The 17,302-nt window shown below is 41.9% G+C and overlaps 1 long non-coding RNA gene across 1 annotated transcript in view; it reads left to right on the top strand.

Annotated features, from left to right (window-relative positions):
• The window catches only part of LOC120947059, a 228,328-nt gene that overhangs the window by 155,535 nt on the left and 55,491 nt on the right, over positions 1-17,302 (top strand). The window contains exon 2 of the long non-coding RNA XR_005750815.1: positions 15,655-15,757. This is a non-coding gene — a long non-coding RNA (uncharacterized LOC120947059). The remainder of the gene's footprint in view (positions 1-15,654; positions 15,758-17,302) is intronic.

Genomic DNA, 17,302 nt, shown 5'->3' with positions numbered 1-17,302 from the left:
TTGTCTTGCAAAATGATTTACTTTATGTAACCCATATGCAAAATCACTGTATTTTAATCCGTGTTTAAAAAAATTGTGTTAAAGTAGATTAATAATATACATTTTATTCTCAAATTGTACTAAAATTGCACTAAATTGTAAATTGTTATTAGAAAAAAGTATTGCAAAGTTCTTTTCAAATGAAGTAAACTTTTTTTGACACTGTTAGGTGGTCTGTCTTTTGACAGCACCTTCTACAAATGCTGTCATTATACAGCAACTCTTTGACATCTGAGAATTGCCAACATTGCACGGTTGTGCAATACTGTACCCAAACAAAATTGACGTCCTTTTTTCCCCACAAATAGAGCTTTCTTTTGGTGGAATTTGATCACCTCTGCGGTTTTTATTTTTTGCGCTATAAACAAAGAGTGCCAATTTTGAAAAAAAAATTTGCAATGATACATATCCCCAAAAAATATATATAAAAAACGAATTTATTCATCAGTTTAAGCCGATATATATATTGTTCTACATATCTTTGGTAAAAAAAATACATATATATTGATTGGTTTGCGCAAATGTTATATTGTCTACAAACTATGGGATGGATTTAGGGACTTTTATTTATTTTTTATTGTTTTTACTAGTAATTGCAGCAATCTGATTTTTAGCAGGACTGTGGCATTGCGGGGGACAAATATAACTTTTTGGGGACCAGTGACATTATTCAATTGATCAGTGCTATAAAAATGCACTGATCAATGTAAAAATGACATTGTCAGGGAAGGGGTTAACACTAGGGGGTGATCAAAGGGTTAACTGTGTTCCCTAGGTATGTTCTAACTGTAGGGGGGTGGGCTGCCAGGGACATGACCGAAATCACTGTTCCCTGTCAGAACTGGAATCCGCTTGTTTAGGCAGATCCACGTTCTGCCTCTGTACTGGGCAATAGCGGGTTGCCAGCGGGCATCAAGTCCACCCAACCCGCATGTATGCTCGTGCAGTGGGCCCCCCACTCAAGCCGATTTACAGCTAACGACAGTGGCTGAACTGCAAGTGGTTGATTAAGAATTTTGAGAATGTGGTACCTGGTGGTCTCGCCCACTTGTGACGTCACGGACCGGTGCATGCTTGGTCGGTGACTTCACAAGGGGTGGGACCACCAATTGATGTAGACAGGTGGCCCTGCCCCTTACCTATATAAGAAATGTCAGACAGCAGAGCCTGCAGTAGGCAGCCAGCCTTCATCGACAACGGGAGCGTGTTTTTTTAGTTTTTTACTTTTTCGGGGTCGGCAGGCGGTTGAGGATGGATTTACATTGGGGGACACTCTTTGATTTTTTTTAATACAGGTATTGTTAAAAACTATGTTTTTATTACTTCATGACACTTTTTTGGTGAATGGTTAGGGGTACTATGTAACCGATACTCATTCACATAGGGGAGGCCCCTTCCTTAAAGATGGGTTCAAGATTCCGATAAGTCCCCTGCCCACAGACCCCCTCAACTGCCGGCCATGGTTGTGGGGATAAGGCCCTTGTCCCCATCAACATGGAGGCAAGCACCCACCCTCCCCCATGATGAGGGCATGTGGCCTGGTATGGTTCAGGAGTGGGACACTCACTTGTTTTTAAAAAAAAATTGGCGTGGGAACTCTCTGGCAGCTGATAAATCATCGGTTGTTAAAGCGGAACTCCACCAAGATAAAAATAAAATAAAAGATGCTGTAAAAAAAAAAAAAAACATACCTGAAGTGCCTGTTGCTAGGCAGATCGTCCTAATCTGCCACTTCCTGATCCGCAGTCTGTCTTCTTTCTTCTCCTCGGCTGCCTCCTGTGGAATGGAGGAGCGGTGTCTCAGAAGACATCACCCATTCACGTCGCGCTGCGCGGCTCACGCATGTGCAGTAGGGAATCGGGCAGTGAAGACTTCACTTCCTGATTCCCTCACTGAGGATGGCGGCGGGGCAGCTGAGACCCGAGCATTTGCTCGGCTTCGGCTGATGTCATCGCGGGCACCCTGGACAGGTAAGTCTCCTTATTAAAAGTCAGCAGCTACAGTGTTAGTAGCTGCTGACTTTTTTTTTTAAACCGGACCTCCGCTTTAAGGACACAGCGGCTGGCTTCCTGACCCACTCCTTAGCAACCAGGTATTTGTCAAAAAATAGCATTGGGGTCCTTCATGTGATACTGCCAGCAAAACCCTGGTGGTAAATATGGTATGCTTGTTTACTCTCTTGTCCGTTTGTGAATTGGACTTAAGAGCTCATTATGCAATATTTACACACTTTTTTTCCTGGTAAATATTGCATAATCGTTCTCTTTTTTTTTTTTTATGAATTGGACTTTATTTACCACATGTGATAATGTATGCAAATGAGTAATGGGATACCCTTATCGCATGCGGTAAAGCTTAGTGAATTGACCCGTATGTCTGTGCATGTGACAGTGAAAATGCAGACAAACAACTGGGATAAATTTATCGCCACATAACAAGAATTGCTTGAACAAGGACTTTCTTGGCAAGATCACCATATTTTATTTTAACGTAGGATGTGAATTAATAAAACAAGAAAACAACTTTAGAAATAATTATAATGTATAGGTTTATATGAGAATTCAGTGACCAGGTTTATATCTACTTTAAGAGCTAAAAAGTAACTTTCAGTTACTGAATCAATATGTTGCAGGTAATATATGAATATTTTATGTCTTCCACATCCTAGCAAATGTATGTTTAAATAGCAGGAAGCTTGTGTAAACCTATTCCCTTGTGGACCCAGGAATGCACTGTCTATGAAATAGTTAAATGCAATAATGCAAACACTGACTTAGAAAATGAATTTCCAACAAATCCTGAGAAAATTCTATTCTAATATTATGTGCATAGCTATTGTGTATTATAGCTACACATGCATATAATGTATAAATCCAAGAAGAAAACTTAAAATTAATGTATTTTGTAGTTTCAATGTACATTAATTTTCTTGGTATATGTATAATTATGTTTAAAGGAATGACCTGAATTGTATGCATTCAACTACATTTTACATTTATACAGACTAATGCAAGTCCCTATTTGGGATTTAAAAGGAATCTGTCAGGGTGTAAATGAAAATCGTTCAATGAATTTTGTTGTTTGGGTTACACAATTTTGTTATTTACTATTTACTACCATTTTTTCCACTTTGTGCATTAAGCAGAATTTTTTTTTTTAAATGATACAGTTCCGATGTGGTGAAATTATAACCTTATTTAGAATAATGGTAATAATTTTTTGGTATTAATAAATGTGCCATTTACAGGACAAAAAAAATGGGCATTGTCATACTGTAGATGTCTAATTTTATTTTTATCTTCATGATAACCTTTAAGCCCTGCACACAAGGCCGGGATTACCAGCGGTATAAAGTCCACCGCAAATCCCGGCCGTGTGTACAGGGCTTATGCTCCCTCGGCACTGCCTCCCCGTGTTTTCCATTGCCAAGTGTAGTAAATCAGGCGGGGGGGAAAAAATGCCGGTATTATAGAGAGCAGGTTCTCTATTTTTCCCCGGTGGGATTCCCGGCAGTTTTCCCGACGAGGAAGCATACACACGGCCAATTTTCACGGCAAAAAGCTCTCCTAGCAGTTTTCTTGCCGGGAAAACCAGTCGTGTGTACGAGGGTTAACAGTGGCCTTTAGGAAAGCTTTATCTTTTACCTTAATATCCTAAAACCTTTTACATTTTTATGGGTTTTTTTTGTTTTTTTTATATATACATATACTCCTGAAGACCTTAAAAGAAATGAAAAAAAAAAAAGACTAAAATAAGTTTGTTTGATTTCAAAGGTTATATTTTTTACATTCGAAATTTATGGACATCCTTATAGATATAAGTAAGCTAAACAATGGAAATAAACAAATCCTTTTCTTTTGCTTGTCATACCTGTGTCATTGTTGTACTGGTCACACATGAAAAGACAAAATTGCAAACATTTCTAACCTGCTTTTCAAGCAAATTATTCTGTGCTAAAATGAGATCGATGGTTGTTTGTGTGTTGTACATAACAAATAAATATCCTACTGACAGAAGCCATGACTGGTTGATATTTTTAATTCTTCTTCACCTTGGTTGAATTTTAATGTTGCTGGCATATTTTACTGCATATTTTACTGGTTGCTTACTGTTCAAATCCTGCTTTACAATGGGCAATCGTGCCATATTTTGAAAGTTTAAATATAGGCAAATGTACCGTTAGCTACAGTATATGGGATAGAAAAAATACATAGCTTAGTCATTATTTGTTTGCACTTAAATTATGCTATTACATCCCAACTGATGGCTAAACATACCCTTGGCAAACCAATTTAAAGCCCACCACACACACGTTACAATTTTTCTGTCTAATCTCCTTTATATCTACCAAAAACTGTGTTGTACAAGGACACTCTTATTTGGTAGCAGACTGATTGGATAGTTTGGGTAGGTCTTGCATAGTTTTGGTAAATCTAGCATTGATTGTACAGAGATTGTATGGTGGCATTGTGATGTGTATGAAGCTATCACTTTTGATACAATGGCAAAGTCGCATACGTGGTGTTCTAATAAAAATTTGCAAACTTTAATAATCACAACGTGTGACTATCACATTATTATTATACACGATTTATATAGCACCAACAGTTTACACAGTGCTTTACAATGTAGAGGGGAGACAGCACAATTACAGCACAATTACAGTACAGTTCAATACAGAAGGGACAGGTGGGCCCTGCTCGTAGAGCTTACGTTCTATAGGGAGGGGGTGGTGGTACAAAAAGTAATAGCTGTGGAGAATGATTTGATGGGGGAGGCACATGGTAGCATTACATATAAGGCCTGGTACACACGATAGGATTGATCCGCGGATACGGTCCGCCGGACCGTATCCGCGGATAAATCCTCTGAGGATTTTGATCCGATGGAGTGTACTCACCATCGGATCGAAATCCGCGCCGAATTGACACCGCGGTGACGTGTCGCGCCGTCGCCGCGATGATGCCGCGGCGGCGTGCGCGACGCTGTCATATAAGCAATTCCACGCATGCGTCGAAGCATTACGACGCATGCAAGGGACGGGTTCGGACGGATCGATCCGGTGAGTCTGTACAGACCACTGGATCGATCCGCTGGAGCCGATCCCAGCGGATAGATTTGTAAGCATGTCTACAAATTTTTATCTGCTGGAAATCGGAAATATCCGCGGATGAATATCCGCTGGAACGTACACACCAGGGGATCTATCCGCTGAAACCGATCCGCTGAGATTTTTCAGCGGATGGATCCTCTCATGTGTACGGGGCCTTAGACATATGCACTGCCGACATTTATTTTTTTGTTTCATTTGTGTTTTTTTTTGGGGGGGGGGGTTTCGGGTCATTTGTTGTGATCGCAATTGGTAAATTCAAAACTTTGTAAATTCAAAAATCTGAAAAAAATAAGTTAAATAAAAAATAAAGTTCTAAAGAATAACCAACTAACTAATAACTATTACATTATAGGTATTGGAATTTCCTTTTAAATTTAGCTGTTAGTGGATGTAATGAATACAAATTTATCCGAAGTTACGAATTATCCAAAATAATGAATGCAGCATCTAAACAAATGGAACAGAACATTTTTTATAATAAATAATAAAAATAAAAAGGTTTTATTAATATTGTTTAATATTATTAATTCATTATGTTCCATTCATTTAGATACGACATTCGTTATTTCAGGTAATCTGTTTTAAATAAATTTGTATTCAGACAAATTTAAAAGGACATTGCAATACCTATAATTTAATAGTTATTATTTCAGATTTTCGAATTTATGAATTTACGAATTTTCGAAAAAATTAAAAATTTCCCCAAAAATGTGTTAAGTGGTTTTGTTAATTCTGATGTTTCTGATTAACAAACTTTTGGAGATTTTCATAAAAAAAACATTTCAGAATTAAATTAATTGCACTTGTCTTTGTACTTCTCACCTGGTTACCAAACACTCGACACCACCTGAACCAAATAGGTTTATGTTGGTCTCATCAGACCACAGGACATGGTTTCTGTAATCCATGTCCTTAGTCTTCAGCAAACTGTTTGCAGGCTTTCTTGTGCATGATCTTTAGAAGAGGCTTCTTTCTGGGATGACAGCCATGCAGACCAATTTGATGACCCCCCACCCCTTCAACCTCTGCAGCAATGCTGGCAGCACTCATTTATCTATTTCCCAAAGGCAACCTCTGGATATGACGCTGAGCACATGCACTCAACTCCTTTGGTCGACCATGGCGAGGCCTGTTCTGAGTGGATCCTGTCCTGTTAAACCCCTGCAGCTCAGTTTCAGGGTCTTGCCAATCTTCTTATAGCCTAGGCCATCTTTAATTAGAGCAACAATTATTTTCTTCAGATCCTCAGAGAGTTCTTTGCCATTAAGTGCCATGTTGAACTTCCAGTAAGCAGTATGAGAGAGTAAGAGCGAAAACACCAAATTTAACACACTCCCCATTTAACCCTGAAACCTTGTAACACTAATGAGTCACATGACACCGGGGAGGGAAAATGTCTAATTGGGCACAATTTTGACATTTTCACTTTGGGTGTACTCACTTGTGTTGCCAGTGGTTTAGACATTATTGGCTGTGTGTTGAGTTATTTTGAGGGGACAGTAAATTTGCACTGTTACACAAGCTATACACTCACTACTTTACATTGTAGCAAAGTCTAATTTCTTTAGTGTTATCACATGAAAAGGTAAAATAAAATATTTACAAAAATGTGAGGGGTGTACTCACTTTTAGGAGATACTGTATATATTAGACATGTGCGGTTCGTTTAGTTATAAATTTAAATTCGGATAAATTTTAGTTTTTTGGAAATTTGGATGCATCTGATTTTGCAAATTTCAATAGTACTAAATTTAAATGAATCCGAAATAATGGAAAAAAAATTCAGACGAAATTTGAATTTTAATCATTTTCGAATACTTTTCCATAAGTTTTAGAATTTAAGTAGCTTTCAAATTCGAATTTCCAAAGATAATAAAATAGAATATAAAATAAAGGAATGTAATAGAATAAAAATAATAGAAAAGAATATAACAGGATTTTTTTTCTAGACTATTCCTTTATTTTCTATTTTATTGTATTCTCTTTGGAAATTGGAAAACTAATCAAAATTGATTTGAAAACTTTTAAAATCGATCCTAATTTGAATCGATTTGAATACAAATAAACAAAACAAATTTCTGAAAATCTATTTAAACTGATTAAAAAAATTTAACCAAACAAATTTATGTAAATAACGAATTGAAACAAAACAAAACTATTTTTTTTTGTTCTGCACATGTCTATATATAGTTATAGTATATGGTTGTAGATAGCTGTGGCCACTCAGCCTTTACAAAGCGATGTGGATGAGTATTCAGTAGGGCTGTGGAAATTAAAGATTAATTCCTCGATTAATCATTAATTTTTTTGATCGGTCAAAATTATTTTGATTGATACTAGTGGTGCAACGAATCCGAACGGATCACCATATGCGGATCGGCACACCACGTGATCCGCAGAGATCTGCTGCTTGCCTTGGCCATAGGCCGCCGCTCCGGCCTAGCTCCCGGAGCGGCGGCCATCTTGGTCCACCCGGCGACGGCCTAGGTGAGCCTAGAGTGGCGCACTGGCGTCATCACCCGGCCTCAACTGCTCATGTTAGGCTGGCTTCTCTGGTAAGACTAAGCAACCACTAATCTTCCTATACAGTGGGAGAGATGTGGACCATATTACAGTGGGGAGATGTCTGTGGATATTACAGTGGGGGAGATGTCTGTGGATATTACAGTGGGGGGATGTCAGTGGATATTACAGTGGGGACTATATATGGTGGTGATCTGAAAAATGTATGTGCGTTATTGAACACAAAAATTTTAATCAGTAACAGCCTGTCAGGGAAGGTTCCCCCTGCTGGTGTTACTGCCTGGTATTTGGCGTGCAGTACTGTGGCCCACCACCAGGTGTCTCCCGACAGTCTTGGACTGTCGGGGGAGTTCTTCCCTGGTGGTGCTATGTTATCCTTGGGCTGCAGTACTGGCGTCCACCAGCGGGGCGTTCTTGGCAGTATGGAGCATACAGCCCTTCCTGCGTTCAGGTGTGACCTGAATGCAATCAGCACGCCTCTATAAATACCCGGCATGTGTAATCACTCCTCGCCCTGGTATCGTCATACCTCCTGGACCTGAGCCTGTTATCTGACCCTGCTATCTGGACTCTGTTTCTGTTCCCCATCCTGAGCTTATCCTGGACCCGTTCTTCCCTTTGCCTGTTTACATTGGTTCCTGTTCCCTCTTGGATTCCTGCCCCGCAGCCTGTCCATCCATCCGCTCCCTGATCTGCTGTGTTCCCATCCTTACCCATCTACTGACCTCCCATGTGTATGACCTCGGCTTGGCTCGTTTATGAATACGGTATTCCCCTTTATTTGTACATACTGTTTGTCGTTTTATTGTGCACTGGTGGTTCACACATTTGTAAATAAACACCTTTTATTTCACTACTCACCTTGTTTGGTTCCTCTGTGTGGTCACACAGTCTGATCTACCAGCATTCCTGACAGTATACCAGGGCCATCCCTTGATCAGACGTGATTGCTTTGAGGAACCATACTGGTGTAGTGTGTGGCTCTAAAGATGGATTTCAATGAAATCATTTACTATTCTCTGCTGGCAGAGGAGGATGAGGAATATTGTCGCCAGGTTTTTGAGGGATGGACAAGTGACCAGTTGATGGAAGCCATCCGATCAGCCCATTCCATGGTGGATCAGGGTTATATGTCTTATGATGATGTTCAGGCATTAATTCGGTTGTGTGAAAAGCCAGCTCTGTCATTTATTCCTGATGGCAGTGACGATTTCTTTCCCCCCTTCAGTCATGACCAAGTTGAATCCCTGGTGTGGTTATTAGAGGATGATCCGGCGTCTTTTGATGAGCATTATTCCTCCTGTCCCCAGCAAAAGTTGTCTGAGTGCATTTGTTCTGTGCAGTCTCTGATTAGGCAAGGTGTGTGTGAACCTGCTTTTGTTCAGCCTGTGCTGCAGGCATGGTCAGATCTCCTGATTTCTGCCAAACCACCTGTTTCCAGCCCTGCCATTAACCACTTACCTTCCCAAAGATCCATCTGTCCATCACCAATGGCAACCCCAGTTGAAGCTCAGTATACACTGCTTCCCACCAGATGCCAATATCCAGTCTCTGCTCCCTGTACCTATCCTGCATACAACCCACCTGTCTCTTCTCAGCCGCCTACTAACCCACAAAAACTTCCTCCAGCTACTGTTCCCTCTACTCTGCCATATCCCAATCCTCCTTTCCAGTCTGCTGCACCCCTTACCTACAGTGCTTCTGTGGCTAAGCCCAAGAAAAAACGAAAGTTTTTCCCAACCAAGATGATCCTGCCAGTAACCCAACCTGTCTCCACACCAACCAACCTGCTCCAGTCTGCTTGCATGCCAGCTGAACCTGATTCTGCCAAACCTCTACCTGCTATGCGGCCAGTTTGCCAGCCTGATCCTGTATGCCAGCCTGAAGTTGCTGTGCCAGTTTGCCAGCCTGAAGTTGCTGTGCCAGTTTGCCAGCCTGAAGTTGCTGTGCCAGTTTGCCAGCCTGAAGTTGCTGTGCCAGTTTGCCAGCCTGAAGTTGCTGTGCCATCTGCGCTGCCTGTTTCAGTGCCATCTGCCCTGCCTGTTTCAGTGCCATCTGCCCTGCCTGTTTCAGTGCCATCTGCCTTGCCTGTTTCAGTGCCATCTGCCCTGCCTGTTTCAGTGCCATCTGCCCTGCCTGTTTCAGTGCCATCTGCCCTGCCTGTTTCAGTGCCATCTGCCCTGCCTGTTTCAGTGCCATCCGCCCTGCCTGTGAAGTTCCTGTCCGCTGCCCAGTCTGAGGTGTCCCTGCCCGCTGCCCAGCTCGACGACCCGGCGTTTGCTGCCCAGCTCGACGACCCGGAGCCTGCTGCCCAGCTTGACGACCCAGGGCCTGCTGCCCAGCTCGACGACCCGGAGCCTGCTGCCCAGCTCGACGACCCGGAGCCTGCTGCCCAGCTCGACGACCCGGAGCCTGCTGCCCAGCTCGACGACCCGGAGCCTGCTGCCCAGCTCGACGACCCGGAGCCTGCTGCCCAGCTCGACGACCCGGAGCTTGCTGCCCAGCTCGAGGACCCGGAGCTTGCTGCCCAGCTCGACGACCCAGAGCTTGCTGCCCAGCTTGATTTGCCCCTATCTGCATCCCAGCTTGATGTACTTTTTGCCCAACTTAAGATTTCTGTACCCGCTGCCCAGCTTGAGCTGCACTTTGCCCTGTTAAAAGTCATGGACTTTCATCCGGCCCAACCTGATGTGACTTTATCTGCTGCCCAGCTTGACACCACGGACTTCCCCCAGCAACATCTAATTGGAGCGTCCGGAGGCCGCTCCTTTGGGGGGGGTACTGTCAGGGAAGGTTCCCCCTGCTGGTGTTACTGCCTGGTATTTGGCGTGCAGTACTGTGGCCCACCACCAGGTGTCTCCCGACAGTCTTGGACTGTCGGGGGAGTTCTTCCCTGGTGGTGCTATGTTATCCTTGGGCTGCAGTACTGGCGTCCACCAGCGGGGCGTTCTTGGCAGTATGGAGCATACAGCCCTTCCTGCGTTCAGGTGTGACCTGAATGCAATCAGCACGCCTCTATAAATACCCGGCGTGTGTAATCACTCCTCGCCCTGGTATCGTCATACCTCCTGGACCTGAGCCTGTTATCTGACCCTGCTATCTGGACTCTGTTTCTGTTCCCAAATCCTGAGCTTATCCTGGACCCGTTCTTCCCTTTGCCTGTTTACATTGGTTCCTGTTCCCTTTTGGATTCCTGCCCCGCAGCCTGTCCATCCATCCGCTCCCTGATCTGCTGTGTTCCCATCCTTACCCATCTACTGACCTCCCATGTGTATGACCTCGGCTTGGCTCGTTTATGAATACGGTATTCCCCTTTATTTGTACATACTGTTTGTCGTTTTATTGTGCACTGGTGGTTCACACATTTGTAAATAAACACCTTTTATTTCACTACTCACCTTGTTTGGTTCCTCTGTGCGGTCACACAGTCTGATCTACCAGCATTCCTGACACAGCCCTAGTATTCAGATGTTATTGCACATGGTGGACTTATCTGCAGTTAAGGGCAGATGATCACCCCTGGGCATAAGCAGCTTGCATCCAGGGACCAATTCTAGTTATATCTTGAATAAAAAGTATGAATGTCTCTGATTCTGGCAGTTTGATGAATATATTTCACATTTTTTGGTAAGCATGGAAGTTGAAGTTTTTGGAATGGCTTCCTAGATGAAGCAGGTCTGGTGATTTGTGGCTCTATATAAAGCCTTCCTTCCCAGTTTCAGTGTACGTCACACTAGGGAGAACTGTACCTGTGTGGTGAAATACAGCTCATTTTGCCTATGCGGCAGCAACTTTATTTGCAGAGAAATAGGTGCTTGGCAGCAGTTGGTTGCTCCAGGTCTGCTAGCCAATGTTAGTAAGTCACAGACTGGTAAGGTTTTATTTTCTTGTATTGTTTTTGTTTTTCCATGTTTGCTCCTGTACATAGTGTAGATAGTTTGTATAAATAGATTGCACATAAGTTTCACCAAGAAATGTTTGCTGTAAATGTTTAAAGTTCAGTGAATTATTTATACAGGAAGTCACACACACCCAGCTGCCAATGTAATCTCTTACAATACAAACAATTTTTTTTTTCTAAAACGCAAGAGGAAACAATTATGAAATAAATACCAAAGGGTGTAAACCAATTTATTGCATATACAGTTATCGCATATTTACACTCATGCAGAAAGTAGGTGGTAAGTGGGAGTTTATTACTTCAGGGCTGGATTATTGCTGGGCTGTATCAACAGAACCAAGGGCAAGATCTAATGTTACCCCCATGCAAGTGACTGAATTTCCCTGATTGACTCGAATGAGGGACCCCCCCCCCCCTCTTCTCCTCTTCTGTAGAGATGATGCTGTCTGGAACTTTAGTCTGGAGGAACAGTCAAACAGTGAAAGTTTAGTGCTTGGCTCTCAATTGGGTAGCCCAGCATGCATGTGAACACATACACATGTAAGTAGGCTGAGTTAATTTGGATTCTGCAGGATTTTTTTTACTTTTGTTGGGCATGTTCATCGTGATCAACATGGATCTGCATCGCTAGACAATGTCATTTACAATGACATTGCACAGTGGGACTTTTTTGTGTTTTTTTGTTTTTAACCACTTAACCCCCGGAGGATTTGGCTGCCCAATGACGGGGCCATTTTTTTGCAATTCAGGACTGTGTCGCTTTAACTAACAATTGCGCAGTCGTGCGACGTGGCTCCCAAACAAAATTGTCATCCTTTTTTCCCCACAAATAGAGCTTTCTTTTAGTGGTATTTGATCACCTCTGCGGTTTTTATTTTTTGCGCTATAAACAAAAAAAAGAGCGACAATTTTGAAAAAAAACAATATTTTTACCTTTTGCTATAATAAATATCCCCAAAAATATAAAAAAAACTTTTTTTTTTTCTCAGTTTAAAAAATTGCAATAGGCGTATATTTATTGGTTTGCGCAAAAGTTTTGACGTCTACAAAATGGGGGATAGTTTTATGGCATTTTTATTAGAATTTTTTTGTAGAAATGGCGGCAATCTGCGATTTTTATCATGACTGCGACATTATGGCAGACACATCGGACACTTTTGACGCTATTTTGGGACCATTGTCATTTATACAGCGATCAGTGATATAAAATGCACTGATTACTGTGTAAATGACACTGGCAGTGAAGGGGTTAACCAGTAGGGGCGAGGAAGGGGTTAAGTGTGTCCTAGGAAATGATTCTAACTGTGTGGGGGCTGGGCTTACTGTGACATGACACTGATCACTGCTCCCGATGACAGGGAGCAGACAATCGTGTCCAATCACAAGGCAGAACAGGGAGATGCCTTGTTTACAATGGTATCCCCCCATTCTGCCACTCTGTGACACAATCGCAGGACACCGGCGGACATCGAGAAATTTAATATCCCCCTCAAATTTCTCGTTAACGCAGACCTCAGGCCTCCTCCTTGTGGTCTATCACGACTGAGATGGTAGAGCTGAGGAAGGAGTGTTGTGGAAGCTTCCTCGGCTTTGTTACACAGGATCAGTCCGCCTGGAGAGATGATGCGGCGGGTATCGGTAAAGCCTGGGTGCTGGACGCTAGTGGTGACATTGGCGATCACACCCCTCCCCCCTTTCTGGTACTGCACCTGGGGACCGTGGGAAGGAGGGGGGAGGGACAAGCAATTTTCATTTCATTGCAGTTGCACAGAGAGGAGTGCTGTCACTTCTAAATACAGAAGCCAGGCTTCTGTGTTAGAAGCAACAGTAGTGAGCAAGAGCTGGGAGCGGCTTCACGGGAATAACAACGGAGGCAAGGAGCTGAAGAGATTTTGACAGCCGAGGGGGAAGGAGGAGGAGGTGGGAGCCACAGCACCCCCCTGCACCCCCTTAGCTTTGGCCCTGTATATACTATATCTAGTACATGATCCTGCACTTCCGGGTCTAGGGTGCACCGCTGGTGGCCCGCTCTGGCTGTGTAAACAAGGCAGATTGCCATTCTGTCACTACAGAAGACGTGGATCCTGTGTCTCTGATAAGCAGGGGCTACCTTCCCTGCTTCTAGTCCAAGCATCTCCCCCACAGTATTAAAGCACTGGTCAGACACACATTTAACCCTTTGATCAACCTGGATTTCATTCCCTTCTCAGCCAGTGTCATTAGTACAGTGCATATTTTTAGCACTGATCACTGTATTAGTGTCACTGGTCTCTAAAAAGTGTCAAAAGTGTCAGTTAGTATCCTGACTGTCCACCACAATATCACAGTCCTGCTATAAGTCTCTAATTGCCACCATTACTAGTAAAAAAATAAAATAAAAATATCCCATATTCTGTAGACGCTATAACGTTTGTGCAAACCAATCAATATGCTTATTGGGATTTTTTAACAAAAATATGTGACAGAATACATATTGGCCTAAATTGATGAAAAAAATTTTTATAGGATATGTTTTACAGCATAAAGTAACAAATATATATTTTTTTTCTTCAAAATGTCAGTCTTTTTTTGTTTATAGCACAAAAAATAAGTGATTAGGGAAACTTTTTAAAGTGTTGTGGGGGTTGTGGTTCCACTCTGGATCTCAAATATTTCCTATATGATTCATGGATACTAAGGGCCAGATCCACAACCAGCGAGCTTAACTTAAATGTTCCGATTTAAGTTACACCGCCACAAAATTTCTACCTAAGTGCCCGATCCACAAAGCACTTACCTAGAAATTTGCAGCTGTGTAACTAAAATCCGTCCGGTGCAAGGCAGGCCCAATCTAATGGGGCGAGTCCCATTTAAATTAGGTGCGCTCCCGCGCCGGACGTACTGCGCATGCTCCCGACGCTATTTTCCCGACGTGCTTTGCATTACGTTACGTTGCTCCGAGTTTTGTGAATCGCGACGGGTAAAAAAGAGATGCGGCGGGGAAAAAAAAAGTTTAAAAAATTTGACAGCGACACGGGAAAGAAGGGTATACTTTTACATGGTGTACTAAGTTTACACTTTGTAAAAGCAGCCCTAATTTTGCGACGGCAAACTAACACTTACGGAGAATTAACGAAGGGAAATACCTTCGTGGATCTCCGTAAGTGCTAATTTGCATACCCAACGCGGAATTTCGACGAGAAATGCCCCCAGCGGCGGCTGCGGTACTGCATCCTAAGATCCGACAGTGTAAAACTATTACACCTGCCAAATCTTAGGAATATCTATGCGTAACTGATTCTATGAATCAGTCGCATAGATAGAAACAGGGATACGACGGCGTATCAGCAGATACGCCTGCGTATCCCTTTTGTGGATCTGGCCCTAAGTTACTAGGTAACTAACTAGTTTTCTTGTTTTCTCTGTTAAATTTCTCTGAATTGGGAAATTATTGAAATTAGGACTGTATTAAAAAAAAAAAACATTTTTTTAATGGATTGTAGTGGAATGTTGGCTAAAGATCGGATGCATATGATCTAATCATCGAGTCTTTCTTTGTTGTGAATACATACTTTTGTTTTTATTATTTTCAGGCCAGGAAAATAATATTAGGTCAGGCAACAAAGCTATAAAAAGAAAAGTAATCTACACCTTTTGCTGAGAACTAGAAATAAAAAATAAAAACTTGTACTGAAAGTGACTTTTATGTCAAGAGGCTAAAAGAGGACAGGAAAGATTGAAAACTTCAAAGTGGAATTCAATATAATAACTGATAACTTGTACCAAAGCAGCTATTAAGCTATGGAATAACATTTCACACTGTATCATTGTGATATTTGAACAAGCGCAATGTGTCAGGTAAAAGAAAATAAAAATAATGAAAGTCTGCTGTACAAGCTTAAGTAACCAGGAACAATATATTAAAGAAACTGGATCCACGTACCTTTGCACTTTGTATTTCTATGAAAAAGTGATAAAGCTTTTAAGTTAATTATTACAACTTTTCAAATATTAAACAATCTCATACACGCTCAGCAGATAAATATTAACTGTGAATATAGTAACAATGTGTAATGATTTGTTTATTTAACCCTTTCAGCTAAATCAAGGGTCATTTCCTGCTCTGAGTGACCAGACAGCCACTGGAGGTCAGTCCAGTTCATCATTGCTTTTCTAAAAGGTTTGCTGAGCAAGAAATAAAGGTAAAGAGACTTACAGAGTACGTTGTATGAAACTTTCATTGTAGAAGAACAATGACTGGCCACTGGTGGTGTAGTCATTGGGTGGAAATTGAACTGTACATCCAGTATCTGTGTATTTGAAAGTCTTGTATGAGTATGGAGAAGAAATTACTAATTCAATGGTCCTTATTCCATTGCTCTCAATTCTAAGTGCAGCTATAAATGGTAAAGAGAAGTCTGTGATATTTGTGTTTATCTCCATGTTGAGAGAGAAAATAAAGTATATCAAAAGCTATTTAGAGATTATTAATGTATTTCTGTCTCTGAAGCTGAGAGGGCCTCTGAAAGGCAAATTAGCTGATATCCAGAACCAGATGACCAGAATGATCTTTATCAACCTTTAGGCTGTCATTGCGAATTACCATAATCTTTACTAGGTCCAGGGTAGGTGGGTCACTGTGAGTCATGCTGAAAATGTGTGGTGTTCATAAAATCAGAGCTGCTCCTGAAATTGAGACAATGGCGACTTTCAGTTCTGAATAGAAGCATTGACTTGCACAGGTGTTCTTTAACCACTTCAATACAAGGCATTTTCACCCCCTTCCTGCCCAGGCCAATTTTCAGCTTTCAGCGCTGTAACATTTTGAATGACAATTGTCCAGTCATGCGACGTTGTACCCATATGAAATTTTTTCCCCCCACAAATAGAGCTTTCTTTTGGTGGTATTTGATCACCTCTGCGTTTTTTATTTTTGCGCTATAAACAAAAAGAGCGACAATTTTGAAAAAAACACAATATTTTTTACTTTTTGCTATAATAAATATCATTTTTTTTTTAAAACAGAAACAAATTTCTTCCTCAGTTTAGGCCGATATGTATTCTTCTACGTATTTTTGATTAAAACAATCGCAATAAGTGTATATTGATTGGTTTGCGCAAAGTTATAGCGCCTACAAAGTAGGTTATTGATTTATGGCATTTTTATTATTATTTTGTTTTACTAGTAATGGAAGTGCACTGATTACTGTATACATGTTACTGCCAGGGAAGGAGTTAACACTAGGGGGCGATCGGATTAAATGTGTTACTTAGGGAGTGATTCTAACTGTGGGGGGAGGGGACTAACTGGGGGAAGTAACTGATTGTGTGTTCCTTGTATATACGAACACCAATCTGTCTCCTCTCCCCTGACAGGACGTGGATCTGTGTTTTTTACACTAGGGATATCCCGATACCGATATTAGTATCGGTACTGATACCAAGCATTTCCCCGAGTACTTGTACTCGGGGAAATGCTCCGATGCCTCAGCCGATACCTGGGCAGGCAGGGGAGTTGCAAGTCTTCTCCCCCCGAGCTGTCTTTCCCCCATGCTCCGTGCTGTCTTTCCCCCGTGCTGTGCTCTCTTTCCCCCGTGTTCCGTGCTGTGCTCTCTTTCCCCCGTGTTCCGTGCTGTGCTCCCTTTCCCCCGTGTTCCGTGCTGTCCTCTCTTTCCCCTGTGTTCCCTGCTGTCCTCTCTCCCCCCTCAATTTGTCAGGATGGAGAGCGGAGGTAGGAGCCGCTAAAC

The sequence above is a fragment of the Rana temporaria genome, chromosome 8 (assembly GCF_905171775.1).
Source record: "Rana temporaria chromosome 8, aRanTem1.1, whole genome shotgun sequence".
In the NCBI taxonomy this organism is placed as follows: Eukaryota; Metazoa; Chordata; class Amphibia; order Anura; family Ranidae; genus Rana; species Rana temporaria.
The sequence above is the reverse complement of the archived record's forward strand: the minus strand, read 5'-3'. Positions and strand labels throughout refer to the sequence as shown.